This window comes from Ictalurus punctatus, chromosome 4 (assembly GCF_001660625.3).
Source record: "Ictalurus punctatus breed USDA103 chromosome 4, Coco_2.0, whole genome shotgun sequence".
Taxonomy (NCBI): domain Eukaryota; kingdom Metazoa; phylum Chordata; class Actinopteri; order Siluriformes; family Ictaluridae; genus Ictalurus; species Ictalurus punctatus.
In genome coordinates this window covers 22,848,437-22,857,195 of record NC_071284.1, presented here as the reverse complement: position 1 = coordinate 22,857,195, position 8,759 = coordinate 22,848,437, and the positions used below count along the sequence as shown (strand labels likewise).

The 8,759-nt window shown below is 36.1% G+C and overlaps 1 long non-coding RNA gene across 2 annotated transcripts; it reads left to right on the top strand.

Moving 5' to 3' along the window:
* The first annotated feature begins 281 nt into the window (after positions 1–281).
* Positions 282–7,879, top strand: LOC124627815 (uncharacterized). Of its 2 annotated transcripts, none has more exons than XR_006982335.2 (4): positions 282–529; positions 716–834; positions 1,141–1,215; positions 6,579–7,879. It is a non-coding gene; the product is annotated as an uncharacterized LOC124627815 (long non-coding RNA). The 2 variants fall into 2 exon arrangements; XR_008393956.1 differs by having other exon boundaries at positions 689–834.
* Positions 7,880–8,759: the final 880 nt, after the last annotated feature.

The following is an 8,759-nucleotide window of genomic DNA, read 5'->3' as shown; positions in this document are numbered from 1 at the left end:
TATGTGCTGAGAGGCTGAGATGCTGGATCAGTATGGGTACAGCCTCCCTCTGTTGCTCATCGAGATGAGCAAATTTGGACACAGTGAAGAGATTCAGTACATTCCTGGTGACCTATTAGGGCACATTAATGTTTTAATTATAACCACAATGGCAATCTGCAGAAACAAACGGTTAGGTCCACAAACTTTCACTTACTTGTGCGCCTGTGATGCAACAGTTCGGGTCATTGTGAAACTTTCATAGAACTCTTGTCCAGTGAAGAGAATTATGGGATTTCAGAGGAAGACAAATACAAAATTGCCCTTAATTTTAACCTGGTTCAGTATTTCCACTCCCACCTGTGCACACAAACCTGTCATCAGGCAGAATCCCAAGCTAGGGAATGGACCCTGGGGCTTAATTGCCATTGTGATTGTTTATATTGATCAGTACTGAGATGAAGATATGACAGATCAAAATAAACAGTTTTATAGCTGTGAAGTCTTAAAATCTGACTTGGAGCTAGGAGACAGTCGAGACAGAACACTGGTAAGTACTGCACATTACAGGATGCTTCCTTAGGATTTTCTGTTTGTTCACCTATTTATGTCCACAAGTGGGTACGAGTTTATTTTGTGTGTGTGTGTGTGTGTGTGTGTGTGTGTGTGTGTGTGTGTGTGTGTGTGTGTGTGTGTGTGTGTGAATGAGTGGCTGTTGTTTATTTGCCTTGGAAAGGTTGAACTCTCGCCGTATCACTAATTCCGTCTCTCCAGCCACCGAGAGGAAAGAAGCACTGTGTGTGAACAGAAAAAGCTTGTGTGCGTGCGGACACACACACTCACACACACGCAAAGGTGGGAACTCCACCCATATGATGGAGGGGCCTGCATTCCTTTTATCATTTCATGGCACTTTAACATGACTGTCTCACTTCCCCCATGACTTGTCTCATTAGTAAAGTGTTCAATTGAAACGGAATTTTGTTTTGTTCTTTTAAAAAAAATTCTTTAGGATGTATATATTTAAAGATCGTTCCTAATTTATTTATAACTAAATACATGAATGAGTAAATTTGTCATTAGCCCAGAGTTTCACGTATGTTTTTAAATCGAGATGAGGGCATCCATCGATCCATTTTCTGTACCGTTTATCCTACACAGGGTCATGGGGAGCCTCGAGCCTTTCCCAGGGAACTCGGAACACAAGGCGGGGGACACTCTGGATGAGGTGATGAGGTAATCAGTATTGTAAATATGCACAGGAAACATGTACACACTACTTAAAATGACTCAGCGCAGTACAAGACCACTCTAAATAAAAAATTATGTTAATTTGTCATTAGCCCAAAGTTTCACATATTTTTTAAATCGAGATGAGGTAACCAGTAGTGTAAATATGTACAGTGAGTATGTACACACTACCTACAATGACTTAACACATCACAATGCCACTCAGCACCAACTGACCAAACACTACTTTAAAAACAGATTTTATTGTAATTATATTGGCTTCACACTTTTTTTCCTTTGTACACATGGCCCAATTTGCAGTCACTGAATTTCCCCCATAATCATAAACTCTTTCTTTTTCATTTAAATCATTCAGTTGGAATTTGTAGTGGATTTGTATTTGCTTTGGTTTAATGCCCCACATTGGAAGTGCTGGTGACATATTTCTGAAAAACATAGAATATAATTTTGGGGGAATGTCTAAATGGGTTTTTTTCTTCTTTTTTTGGTATCCACCTGGCCTTCATTTGAATAAGGTACACAGCTAATTTACGGGAAAAGGCCAAAGAAACCCAGCGCTCCCCCTTCAGCCCACCATCCCTTCATCCATCTCCGCTTTTTTTTTCCGCAAACACTCCTCACGAAGGTTGCCATTTAGAAAGGTTTTTCATTTTTACTCTACACAGTTTCTGGCACCTACAGAACAGCCAGTGGGAAGAAGCAGGCTAAATATACAGGGAGGAAAAAGGTAGCTTTGTAGGGAGAGAGAGTCAAAGAGCTAGAGAGAGAGAGACATTCTCCCTAGGAAGGGGCCAAGGGGCCAAAAGTTTTTGCTCGCCATGAAAGAAAGGATTGTCAAGCTTCCTGCTGAGCCAGGAAAGTTAACCTAACTCTAGTTTAGCCCTATATGGCAGAAATGAGAGGATAGAGAAATAGACCAACATACAGACAAATACACAACTTCTAAGTTCTAAAACTTATAATATTCTTAATATTACTATATAAGTAATAATATAACTTAATATTCAAATGATGTACATCAACATGTCAAATAAAGATACTAATGCTTCTTTTGAACCAGACACAAGAAGAGAGAGATTAAAAGCATAGACAAGCAGAATTAGTATATATATATATTTTATAATAACTTACATGACAACTTGTAAAAAAAAAACAACAAAACAAAACAAAAAACAAACAAACTTAAGTCACATGTGTGGAGCTTTCAAAACAGCTCCCAAAAGAGTGTTTAGAAAGCATTAGTTGAAAGACAGAGAAAGATAGAGAAACTAGATATTTATACCAAAAGATTTGATATCTATCACTAATAAGTCTTAAATTCTAAGAAGATTCTCCCAAACAAGACGCATACTGCCATTCCACTCAAGTGGAAAAGCATGAACATTATTGGATAAATTGCAATATTCAAGACACACATTATTACGTTATAGTGGACACACAAAACTGTATATTTGATCGGTACAGATTAATAGGCAAGTAATTAAATGTCTTCCCACCTGCTGTCCTCTTTTGCAATGAATCTCCGTTCGTTATCTCAGTAAAACAAATTATATATATATACATATATATATAACATAATAATAAAAAATGGACTCTTTGAACTTCCACAATGTAACAGTATGAACAATTAAAATCTCTACATTGTGTAGGGGGCTTGTTGTTTAGTTCATAATCAAGTAATAAAGCATTGTTAAAAAAAAAAACAATACTTTAACTTAAACCTTAACACTAAATGGGAACTACGGAGTGAGAGAACAAGTGGGTAAGTGAGTGTGTGTGTGTGTGTGTGTGTGTGTGTGTGTGTGTGTGCGAGAGAGGGAGAGAGAGAGGGAGAGAGAGAGAGAGAGAGAGAGAGAGAGAGAGAGAGAGAGAGAGAGAGAGAGAGAGAGAGAGAGAGAGATAGATAGATAGATTTAGGACAGTTTTTGAACCCCCAACACACAATACATTTTTGAGATCCTCAAGATGCTGACTATGTACCTGTGAAAGAAATAAAAAACATGTCTAAGATATTCTAAAGAAGCATGGCTTACCCTTTTGTGAAGACAGACTAAAAACCATTTGTAATGTACTGTCTGGTATCTTGGAAAAGTTTTATATAAATCGTCTGCATATTCATCATCAAAAGGTTCTAACATTAAATAAGCACAATAGACTGAGTAATCTTGACTACATATTGTGTGTGTGTGTGTGTGTGTGTGTGTGTGGGGGGGGGGGGGTTAACTATGGAATGAGATGAAAGAGTGAGAAAAATAAACAGAGACAGACAATGAAACCTGCATTTGAAATAACTTACATAATTACTTAAATAAATTTTGTAAATAAGGAGCTTCCAGAATGACCCTCAGGAGTATTTTTAGAGTGCAATATGGCAAAGAGAAAGGATATTTAAAGAGAAATAACAAGTTAGGTAGGTCCAGTGATCGCTGGTGATGTGTTCCAATATTTTTGATCACTTGAAAAAAAATGGCTGGGTTCAAACAAAAGGTCTCATATTCTAAGTTGTTTAACACATTTAGATGTAAATATCAGGAAATGAAAGCTGAAATTCTGATCTATCATCTCATATTCATCTTTGGATCTAAAACACAAATGTCTTCAGTGAACACAAAGAACAAAAGAATTGGCCTTGCTATTCCAATACTTTTGGAGAGGACTGTAATGTAAAAACGATGCCATCTGAAACTGCTGGTCAAATAATAGTTGATTAGCAGTCTCTATCATGAAATACCACACACTTTCGAAGGATTTCGAAGGATTCATGTAATTGTACAGTAATGCATCAACTAATATTTATTGATTATTATTGATAATTATTGATAATTATTGAACTTTCATGGAACTTTTGTCCAGTGAGCAAAATTATTTAGAGACATGCTCAGTTTAATGTTGTCAAATTAGGAAATCTTAGCAGACAGCTATCATTAGCTGCCTCCTGAATGGGACAACATTTATTTTAGTGGATATACTATACACGCTGCCTAAATGCGCTGGCAAATCTAGGCAGATTTTTCTGAATGAACTGAGGCTGAAATTAAATAATCCAAAGCATACAGTAAAGGAAACTCTCAATTGGTTTCAGAGAAAAAAATTGACTGGCCCAGTCAATCACCTGACTTGAATCCAATTGAACAAGATTTAAAGACAATATGTTTAGAAGAATGGGCCAAAATCACACCTGAATACTGCGGCCCATTAATTTCTTCATACAGGAAGCATCTTGAAGCTGTCATTACAAACAAAGGCTTCTCCACTAAGTATTAAATAAATTTCAGTTAGCGTGTTCAATACTTTTCCTGTGTCATTTCGCTTTATTACATGTAACTTCATTTACAGACATTAATCTTTGGATTTCTTTATATGTGTGGATATCTTGAATTAATACCAAATTCTGGTGAAAATTTCATGTGAATTACCTCACTGCAAATATGTTTACTGAAAAAATGTACACTATAATTGTGTGTGTGTACATGTGTGTGTGTGTGTGTGTGTGTGTGTGTGTGTGTGTGTGTGTGTGTGTGTGTGTGGTTTAGCTCAGTGTACCAGGAATAAGAGGAAAGAGAGAGAGAACTAAACAGACAAACATATACTTACATTTTAAATAACTTACATCATTAACTAAGAAATACTGCAAATACTGAACTTCCAGAATGACACTCAAGATTATATTTAGAGTGCAATATGGCAAAGAGATTGGAAATTGAGAGAAATGGAGAATGAGAGAGATCCCTTGGTTGACTATTTGTAAGACCTGCAGCTTATTTCCCGCAAACTTCTCTCACACTGTCAAGAAATTTGCTTGAGTAGTGGTTTACTGTAACATATGACAACACTTCCAATTGATGATCAAGGTTTTTGGTGGGAATTTATTATTCCAGATGTTAGCATTGGGATATTTATTTTGGATGCTTATACCCTTCACATTAAATAAAAAAATAAATAAATAAATTTACTCTGTGTTAGAGCTTGTAAACATTCATTGCTCAAAGACACCTTGTATGTAGCCTCCTCAATGAAGTCAGGCCAAAATAAATCAAATAATAAACAAATAAATAAGCTCACTCTCTATGCACACATCAGAGTTGTTTTGCATGCTTTATATTTAGAACTTTAGAATTTATTTTATAGGTAGTGGTGTGTGTTATTTAAAATTCAGGTGATGTGTTTATACTGTATATTGATTCTACTCTTTTCTCTCATTCTCAGCTCACAGAGCTGGACCACACACAGAATCACAGACCAAACACTGAACACAATAAACACAGTAAACACACACTTCCTCAGAGTCTCAGGGATTTTTAAATACAGTGGGTATTAAAAGTCTACACACCCCTGTTCAAATTGTTTGTGATGTTGAAAATGAAACCAAGATAAATCATGTCAGAGCTTTAGTGTGATATAGCAACTAACAAAATTCAATAAAAATAGAACATTTTAGCGGGAAAAACACACAATAAACTGTTTGCATAAGTGTATACACCCTTTTATAATGGGTCATGTGAATGTGACTGTGCTCAGAATTAACCAATCACAATCAAACTCATGTGTAAAAGTAATTATCATACACCTGTCCTCAATTATGTGATTCTGATTAACCTCAAAGTTTAACTCTTTCCATGTTCCACAAAGAGCTTACAACTCATCTAGTCAATCTCATTATTGAATGATATTGATCAGGAGTGGTGTACAATAGAATTGGCAACATATTTGATGGAACACTATGAAGGTCATCATCAACAATTGGAGAAAATGAAGCATCGCAGTGACATAACCAAGAATAAGACTTCCCTCCAAAATTTACAAAAGGACCAGACAAAAACTTAACAGGGAGCCTGTCAAGAGACCTACAGCAATGTTAAAGTAGTTGCAGGAATATATGGCAAGTACTGGTCACTTTATATGTATGGGCTAGAAGGGTGTACGAAAAAAAAGAGTTCATGGAATTAACATCATTCACATGTGTACATCAGACCCACATGAATTAATTAAGTTTTATTAACACAATTTGTTTTCAGACAGCCAAAATGATTTGATCATGCATTTTCTAAGCCCTGGAATAAAATATAACTGTGTGGCTATATGTGTTATGATCTGATAAGACCAAAGTAGAACTTTATGGGCATAATTCTAAAATACATATTTGGTGCAAAAACAGCTTATTACCCAAAGAACACCATACCTTGTGTAAAGCATGGTGGTGGCAGCATCATGCTATGGTGCTACTTCTCTTCAGCTGGGACTGGGGCACTAGTCAACATAGAAGGAATATAGGATAGCTCCAAAACCAATCCATTTTGGCACAAAATCTCTTTTAGACAACTGAAATGAAGATGTTTTTTACCTTCCAGCATGTAAATCCAAGTCAACAAAGGAAGGACTTCAAAAAAGAAGATCAATGCTTTGGAACGGCTTAATCAGAGCCAAGATCTAAATCCTATCGAAAACCTGTGGAATAACTTGAAGAGGGCTGTGCACAGGAGCTACTCTCATAATTTGATAGATCCACTCAAAGAAGATTGGAATAAAATCGCCAAATCAAGATGTGTCAAATTGGTAACTGTTTCTTCTGTTTCCATAAAACATTTCTTTTTGTTTTTAATTTGAATTTTGTTTTATATCTACTGTATAGTTGCAGAATAAGTGCACAAAACACTAGTTATGGATTACAATGTTATCCTCATCTACACAAGTCTAGACTGGCCATCACTTTTAGTATTATTAGTTTTTCAGAATATTGAGAATATTAGTGAAGCTCATGAAATGATATGGCTGTTAGATGCAAAAGAGTATGCTTAAAAAAGTGTCTACCTTTAAAGATTCAGCCAATAATTTGAAACAGCGAAATAGACGGTTGTTTAAAAAAAAATCTAGTTCCACTGATTTAGCCTGGTAGTGGAATAAACCATCCGGAGATTTGAGTTGAGTCCTTTAAATGAAAGCAGACGAATAACTTGTCTAATTTAAATTTTAAGCTCTAGTTTTGTTACTTTCACCCCCTAAAGCTTCAAAAACATAAATCTGATTAAACAAACTGATGTAAATCAGTAATGAAGGGATAGAGGGGAAAAAACTGTCTCTAATTGTAAACATAAAACCTGGACTACCAATTATATGTAAGATGTATTTGGCTAAACAGGAGTCTGTAGAGGAAACACTGAGGTAACATCATCACTATAATGGTCATGATTGGGGAAAATGTTCACACTGACTTCTGAGTTGTAATTTTGGGAGTATGGCGAGTGCACTCATTTCTCCCTACAAAAAGTGCAGCAACTGGTACTGCTTTCAACATGGTAAAAAAACAAAAAAACAAAAAAAACCCAAGAAGACAAACAATATGGACATTGTAAAATACACATTTTAGTTATCATTTTAGTTTAATAAATTGTATCACTCGGGGGGGCTCACAGTGGCTTAGTGGTTAGCATGTTTGCCTCGCTCCTCCTGGTTGATTCCAGCCTCCGCTCTGTGTGCGCTCAGCTTGTATGTACTGTACTTCCCAGTTTCCCAGTTTCCTCTGGGTACTCTAGTTTCCTCTTCCAGTTCAAACACATGTGTTGTAGGCTGATTGGGCTGACATCTAAATTGTCCGTATGTGTGTGTGTGTGTGTGCAATTGTGCCCTGCAATGGTCCAGTTTGTACCCCGAGTTCTCTGGAATAGGCTACATGCCTATCTGCTAATGTTTATGATAAACTCAGCTATACACTACCCATACCTATATAAGACTAGTTAACATTAGACAATAATTAATTAAAAGAAATTTATTTAAAAAAATATTAAATGATAATGTATGTTTGTGTGTGTGTGTGTGTGTGTGTGTGTGTGTGTGTGTGTGTGTGTGTGTGTGAGAGAGAGAGAGAGAGAGAGAGAGAGAGAGAGAGAGAGAGAGAGTGTTTACATTATAGTATATATGTGTGAATCTATAGGATGAATCAATGAACCAGTGAAAATGTGTTTGCTTTTCAAAGATAACAAGATAATGAATATTAGAAGTGAATGTGTAAGAGGTACATAAGTGTGTTTGTGTGTGTGTGTGTGTGCGTGTGTATGTGTGTGTGAGCATGATGATTTGTCTCACACCTTCAAGCACTGCAGCTACTGAATGATCGGCTTTCGCACCTCATTCCGTCTCACTTTTACATGTGACTTGTCTGTTTATTGATACTATAAAGTATAAGAAAGAACCTTAATCTGATTACTGCTAAGTCGTCAAAATGAAATTGATGTTAAAGTGTAAACGTGAGTCTCCCCTTGATGTTGGCCTTACAGAAAGACCCTTGATGAGCCCATCAAGTTACAAGCAAGTGTTAAATTGCGTGACTAGCCTGGAACCCTGAGTTATGTAGATAATATCTAGCTTTTGGTGTAACATTGGCTTATTTCATTCTTTCTTTATTTAATACCTTATTTTATAGTGGGATTTAGAAACAATAATTACCAGACTTAGCTACGAACAGTGCCCTCCACATATATTGGCACCATTAGTAAATATGAGCAAAGAAGGCTGTGAAAAATTGTCTTTAGTGT